The 7,908-nt window shown below is 37.6% G+C and overlaps 1 long non-coding RNA gene across 1 annotated transcript; it reads right to left on the bottom strand.

The window, feature by feature from the left end:
• Window positions 1-774: 774 nt before the first annotated feature.
• Window positions 775-5,620, bottom strand: LOC143100064 (uncharacterized). Its single transcript, XR_012981822.1, has 4 exons — window positions 5,538-5,620; window positions 4,002-4,034; window positions 2,943-3,023; window positions 775-1,946 (listed from the first exon to the last, which is right to left on the bottom strand). It is a non-coding gene; the product is annotated as an uncharacterized LOC143100064 (long non-coding RNA).
• Window positions 5,621-7,908: the final 2,288 nt, after the last annotated feature.

The following is a 7,908-nucleotide window of genomic DNA, read 5'->3' as shown; positions in this document are numbered from 1 at the left end:
AACTCCATATTTATCTTCATCTCTAAACAAAGCTGTTGTTGTGCTACCTACAGTTAGCAGCGCGAACTTTACATCATTTGACAAACAATGCAGTCTTTCAGAAAGCTGTAGAAAGTCCACGCCATCAGGTCCATCTTGCCTAAAATAACCATACCGTGACGGGCACTTCTCAATATGATACATCTGTCCATAGATCTCAACACTATCAGGTAATTCATCAAGAGCCAAGTGGTCGGGTGCTTCATTGCCTCTCGCGCTCAACCTTACCAGTGCTTCACTGTACATCAAGTTACCCTTTAGCAAAACGTAGTCAAGGTCATCACTGTTGAGCTCAGTTCTGTAATGGAGAGTTGCCAGAAATACCAGGGAATTGCAGGTGCACTGCTTGTTACTGTTGTTCCCATACCTTACATCACGTTGGCTATGAGTTGCTTGAACACATGTGATGGCTCTCTGCTCCATGTTCATGCGGGAAACACTAGTTACCTCATTTACCTGTTCTCTCTCATTCAAGTCACTCTGGTCTAATGAAGACTGATGTGGTTCAACTTCAGAGAGGTCCAACTTACGCCAACGTCTCTTTTGAGCCTCTGAGCGACGGCCTTTCCTTGGCATGTTTCAAAATGCTACAATCTTCGCTTAATATAGTCTACTGGTCAAGTTTAGTTAAGTCTAATATTGGTTGTACAAAGTATTGTTTATCAGATTATACAATAGCACTTACTGTTCTACTCACAGGTTACTTAATGAACTTAATCTGAGTATACAAAAACAGGTGAGATTAAATGTTAATAAACTCAATATCCAAACACTAGTATATATTTCAGTGGTTTATTACAATAATTAGTGGGCCCAAAAATGAAATGTTGCTAAGCAAAGAATTAAAACTAATTGATTAGAATATGCTTGACACCCAATAAATAACAACTGAAGCCTACTGAACTAGTATAGTGTAAAGTCTAATGCTGGCTGTACAAATTACTTAGTGTGATTATTCACAGTATTCTTGAACCTCACTTGCTATTCCACTTACAGGTGAAACAATCAAACTTATCTGAATATATAAAGTCAGTACAGAGTAATTTAATATACACAATATTCTTTATTTTAGTATTTTATTACTATCAGTGGTAATTCTAAATAGGCAGCACTGGAATAGTAATGTACAGATCACACTTGATGGTACAGACTGAAGAATAAGAGGCAGGTAAGGTTATGTAGAACTTGGAATCTCAAAATCTTAACACAGCACAGGTCTGGTCTTTCAGCACAGATAACTTTCACAGAACAGATGATCACAATTTATAAATGTTTTACAGTTATAAATTACAGGTATAGTTCACCGATATACTTCTCTGTATGAAGGGTTCCCAGTATGTATTCTCAGTATTCACGTATGCAGATTCTCAGTATTCACGTCTGCAGATTCTCAGTTTCTCAGTATTCACGTATGCAGATTCTCAGTATTCACGTATGCAGTTTCTCAGTATTCACGTATGCAGATTCTCAGTATTCACGTATGCAGATTCTCAGTATTCACGTATGCAGATTCTCAGTATTCACGTATGCAGATTCTCAGTATTCACGTATGCAGATTCTCAGTATTCACGTATGCAGATTCTCAGTATTCACGTATGCAGATTCTCAGTATTCACGTATGCAGATTCTCAGTATTCACGTATGCAGATTCTCAGTATTCAGTATTCTCAGTCTTCAAGTATTCTCAGTCTCTCAGTATCTCTCAGTATCTCTCAGTATGCGCAGTCAAGATATTTACTCAGAAAGTGTTACCAGTTTTTGTCTCCAATATGTATGCAGTTATGTTTGTTAGTGGATTCTGTTGTCAGCAATGTATGCGAAGTAGACAAGTCTACAAAGGTGCAGAGACACAGCCACAAGTGGCACACAGACACCACTCAGGTGGTTAAGGCTGGACTGGAACGAGCCTAAAAGAAAAACAAACAAAGTTACAAACATAAAAAACCAAGGAATGCATACAATTACCACTTAAAAATCTGAAAGCCATGTTGTTTCCTCATCAAGCTATAGTAGTAATTCAAGACACTGTAGCATTGCTTCTTCATTGTAAAGTGAGGAAAGCAGCATACGGTTTTATTTGTTACAGTAATCACAGATGACAGATATAGGTTAGCAAATGAATGACGCGAGAAAAAAAAACCTTGTAAATATTATGTCTATCAGAAGCACATACTGTAGGTGGTCACCAATTAGATTGGTTGTCGTCACCTTTGATAGGTTAGAAAATTCCAGGACCAGTGTGATGGTTGATCAGTTCAATAAAATGTTTAGTTTAGTAAAATGAAAACATCTTAGAAAACCTTGTCAAGCGTTTTTTTTTCTCCGCCGTCATGAGAAAACAGCATTAGTCTGTAAGCACCATAGCTGTTTTGACATTACATTATAATGCTACATTCAACTGGACTCAAGCACATCAAACTGCTACATTAACATCAAAATGTAATTCTGTGTTTGTGGAAGCACTCTCTTCCAAGACTAAATAGATCTATTAAGAGTGTGGAAAGTAGCCTGACAAGCCAGACTATAACATCAAAATGTATAGTCTGGCTATATGACCGATAGACTGGGCTCAATCCAAGGGCAGAATTAGTGGTTGTCTTTCAAACTGCCTCTGCAATAGTAGCCTGATAAGCTACCGCTAGGGTACATCTAGGCGACTCTCTACAAGGCTAGAGCGATGTGATAGGTCCGACCAAACTTGGGCGAACAGCTACTGAGGCCCTATGGTTCATTTCTAGACGTACCTGCATAGCAAAACTATTTGCTACCGCTAGGGTACGTCTAGATTTCTAGGTTGAGTAGAAAGTATGTCTAGCTTACAATTTGATAGAAGCCATTACCTGCCATTGACTAAGTGTAGCCGCATAGCTAGTTTAGATGTGAAAATAATTTGAGCTTCATACCTGGGAAGTCTGCTGCACCACAAGGGAAGATGGAGTGTGAAAAGAAGGAGGTGTAGAAGTCTTGAAAAAGACTGTTACTTTCTGTTGTGAATAAGAAAAGATTGTTACTTTCTGTTGTGAAATAAGAAAAGACTTACTATATGTAGTGAATTAGAAATTGTGGCAGTTGCTGTAACATTAAAATGCAACATTCAATTGCTTATTTAACAAAACAAACACTAACAGAAAATACCATGGCATACAATGTACACCGTATGTTCACATCTCACCAGTTAATGGCAATTTGACAGGAGTACCACTTACTCAAGGGTTAATTTCTGACAGCAAATTGTGAGTGACTCAAGTGAATGTCAGTAGGCTTAAGTTTGAGTGATTATTTGAGTGACAGGGTAAATGATGCTAATAACAGCACTTGTTCTTAATGGTTTTTAGCTCTTCAGCATCACTTCATCTCATCTTAGTAAACACTGTTGAGTGTTGTTAATGCTGACCCATAAGACATTTAATCGTAAGCTGAACTTGGTCGATCTGATACTAAGTCAAGTAGTTTGAGAGTCAATGATCTGCGATATGACTATACCAAGTGGGGAATAGTGGTCTTCTCAGACAGCATGAAAAGCTTTGTTAATGTATAAACATAATGGCTGTTCTAAGACCATAAACCTTCCACAAAAAATTGACCAGTAATATCTTAATAGAAAGGGATTGAATTAGCAACTAGTTTAACAACAGAATAAATCCGGATGTCATACAAAGCAGCACAAAGTCAGGGAGGATCTTGTAGACTAATGATAATGCCAAACAAGTGCCGTCACTAAAGTTTGAGGGACTGCTGTATTGCAGTTAGTAAGTAAGTTAGTTAAGTAAGTCACCTCATATGAAACTGATCATAAAGTTATAGTTTAGGTTAATTAGGTTCAGAAATTAAGAAATGTCAGTAATATCAAGCAAATTACAACTCAAAAGATTTATTGATGTGAAAAATGGAAAGGTGTTTGTGACCGTGGCAAATTCATCTTGTGTGTGAATTATTGATGCAAGACATTAATGTATACTTACTGACTTGGCACAAGGCTTGAGCCAGTGTGTTATCTGTAAATGAGAGACAAAAGGGAAAGACAGCAAGTCAGAAAGTAGGCCTATGAGGGAGAACCAGGACATCACACAACACAGCACTGTCTGGGAGAGCACAGACAATAAATGACTCATGTTAATGAACGTCAGGACAGGAAAAACTATGCCTGCTATGGTCTCATCAACTCTGCCTGACATGGACCCCACTGTCCACGTCTGTATAACTGATATCTAACTATCGTAACACCCCCAATTATCGCCGGTTTTGTTCGGAAATTCTAAAACAACGATGTTTTTTAACACTTCAAAATAACATTTGCTAAATGAACCTTACATTTTTCGGTAGCCATAGGTGTGTAGATTTGAACAAATTCTGGTTTGGTTCCTAACGGGAGCATTTACTGCCCGAAATATCCGATTTTGTTGACCACGCTCGGAGTTATAGTGCTGGCCCGATGGGTCGCCTATTTACACCGTTTCAACGGCACATGGACGGTTAGACCGAGAATTCTCGTCGTGAAATTAAAATTCCATTGGAGCTCCAATCGGTTGTGTACACGCAGCCTTACAACACTGTTTACAGCTCTTCGAGTCACGGTAAAATGTCATTTTTGGTACATAGCTAATTTAGATACACCTATGGTGTGGGTAGTTGCGTTTCTATAGGAGTCCGCTGTCTTGGTTTGTATAGAAATGGATATTAAGTGACACATACACGCAAGCCGGTGGAAATACGGGACCGGTGGAAATAGGGGGAGTTACGATAGTTCGCTAATGGAGTAACTGTAAGCTAATATTCTCTTATTTCACTCGATACATTTTCTGACATAATAAACATTTGTAAAGCACACGTTAACTAAAACCGCGTAGGTCTTGTTAGGATAGGCTGGCCTTAACCGTAGTCGTTAACTTAGCTGCTAGCGTTAGGTTAACCCTTCGGCCCCACTGGCAACGCATGGTAGGCATAACTAGCTATAGCTAACATTTACTTCACTGGCTAACGTTACGTTTGGTTACGTTTCCAAAAGGCAAAATGTAACACTTGCTTCCCTCGAGAAAATTTCTGACATAAAACACTTGTAAAGCACACGTTAACTAAAACCGCGTGTCTTGTTAGGATAGGCTAGCCGTTAACCGTAGTAGTTAGCGTTTAGATGAGCCCTTCGGCCTTTTACTACTGGGAACGGTAGAAGGCATAGCAGCTAGCAGCATTCTAGCTAGCGATTGCTAACATTTACGTTAGCGGCTAATATGGTAGTTAATAGTAACACTGGCTACGTTTCCAAAAGGCAGACTTTGAAAGTCTATCTTACACCGGACACACACTTACACATTTTCGGACATAATAAACATATGTTTTGAAAGCATACGTCGAATGGAACCAAGTGTCTTTTTAGGGTAACGTTAACGTCAGCCTGGTCGTTAGCGTTAGCTGTCGATAGTTAATGTTATCGATAGCTGGTTAATTATCAGTCTTATTTAATCACTTAACGTTGTTAATCTTAAGTGGAAAAAACTTACCTCGGACGTAACGTACTGTAACCTCGGTGCAAAAGCTGTTAAGGCGACGTTTTCAGTCTTCAGTGGAAGAGCGTTCGACCGAAAGCTGGAAAATGAACACAGGTGTTGCATGCCTTCTGTTTTTTGTTAAGCTTAGCTGCTACACGCGCTCGCGTTGCCACAGCTGTAGGTTGTAAACATTCACACGGCTCATCTTAAAGAGCCAGTTCAGATGGTGATAATAAAACTAAGTGACAGACACCTAATTAGTGCTGGGCTTAAATGTAGCTTTTAAATTGAAAATAAAGTGAAATGTTTTGAGTTTTAATCACAGAATATCACAAAATACTAGAAAAGCATTCCCTGAAGTAAATAGTGCAGGAAAATGCACAAAAAAATGATGTAAAATATGATAGAGTAAAAACACACTATATTGGTTGCTAGATAGATGAGGTTTAATATAGTTGCAATGACTTAACAGTTAAATAGGTGGATAGTTTAAATGGTTAAATTATTTGCTAGGTAGATGAGGTTTAATATAGTTGGAATGACTGAACAGTTAAATAGGTGGATAGTGTAAAAGGTTAAATTATTTGCTAGGTAGATGAGGTTTAATATAGTTGGACTGACTGAACAGTCAAATAGGTGGATAGTGTAAAAGGTTAGCCTGAGAAACTGATAGGGTGCAGGTGGCCTGGCCACCTGGCCTAGGATTCTAATTGCTTAACGGCAGTCTTAATAGAGCCATATTGTATGCTTAAAGCCTGAGACGGAGTATATAGTTTAAAAGTTAAATGTAGATAGTGTAATGGATGTTGATAGACTGGATGTTGATAGGCAGATTGTTTAATGGATGTTGATGGATAGTTTAATGGGTGGATGAGTGAATGGTTTGAAGAGGATGAATGGATAGAAAGTTGGATGAAATGTGTCTTATATCCTTGTAGAATGTAGAGACACAGAGAGAGCTGGTCTAGTTCAGTAGAAAGCAGTTGATACAGGTGCAATCAGTTGAACTGATTCTTTGATGGGGCCTAGATGAGCAGCTGGAAGATGATACAGGTGCAAATCAAGTTAATTAGTCCATTGTGATGTCATCAGCCCATGTTAAGTCTATGGGGAAATTTTGAGTAGTTTTTAATTAATAGTTTAAAAAGTATAAAAGTTACAAAGATGAAAAATACAAAGCCCACATGTCCTAAGTAAGACCTACGCAACGCAGTTTGAATGAAGTTTCTACGTTAAACGGTTGAAGCTGCATTAACTGCGTTAGAAGAAGAAGAATAATAAGAAGAAGAAGAAGAAGAAGAAGAAGAAGCCTAGGAAGAACAGTACAGTGCATTTTCATGCACTGTAACTAGAAAAGCATTTCCTGAAGGAAATACAGTGCATGAAAATGCAAAAATATGATGAGTTCATATGGTTAAATTATTTGCTTGGTAGACAAGGTTTACTATAGTTGGAATGACTGAACAGTTAAATAGGTTGATAATTGAAATGGTTAAATTATTTAGGCAGATAGTTGACGATAACTAACAGTTGGAATGGCTCCAATGTTTGCTAGTAGTTATGCTAACTATATTAAAGATAATAATGCTAACCAAGTAACTATGCTAACTAGCATGCTATCAATGTTAAAATGTTAACTATGCTAACCATATGACTTAGCTAACCTAGCTTATCATTTTTATTAGTTATGATAACTATGTTAATTAGCATGCTAACATGCTAATTATGTTAACCATTTGACTTAGCTAACTTTGCTAATTATTTTTAACAGTAATGCTAACTATGCTAACTAACACGTTAACATGCTAGCATGCTAACTATGGTAACCATGTGACTTAGCTAACTTAGCTAATCATTTTTAGCAGATTTGCAAAAAATGCTAACTAGCATGCTAACTATGCTAACCATGTGACTTAGCTAACTTAGCTAATCATTTTTAGCAGTTTTGCAAAAAATGCTAACTAGCATGCTAACATGCTAGCATGCTAACAATGCTAACCATGTGACTTAGCTAACTTAGCTAATCATTTTTAGCAGATTTACAAAAATGCTAACTAGCATGCTAACATGCTAGCATGCTAACTATGCTAACCATGTGACTTAGCTGACTTAGCTAATCATTTTTAGCAGTTTTATAAAAAATGCTAACTAGCATGCTAACATGCTAACTATGCTAACCATGTGACTTAGCTAACTTAGCTAACTAGCTACAGTGGGTAGGAGTCATAGTTGATGACAAGTAACAGTTACAATGGCTGAACAGTTAAAAAGTTCAGTAGTTTAAAGGGTTAAATTGTTTAACAGTGAAATATTGTAGTGAGGACTTTTATTTTGAAACAGTTTTTGGCAGAGGAAGCAGTTGAACAGGATGTGTAGTCTTAAT

This window comes from Alosa pseudoharengus, unplaced genomic scaffold, assembly GCF_046254945.1.
Source record: "Alosa pseudoharengus isolate Yale_2024_CS ecotype anadromous, Long Island Sound unplaced genomic scaffold, YU_APseudo_1.1 YU_APseudo_1.1_scf_3, whole genome shotgun sequence".
Lineage (NCBI taxonomy): Eukaryota > Metazoa > Chordata > Actinopteri > Clupeiformes > Clupeidae > Alosa > Alosa pseudoharengus.
The sequence above is the reverse complement of the archived record's forward strand: the minus strand, read 5'-3'. Positions and strand labels throughout refer to the sequence as shown.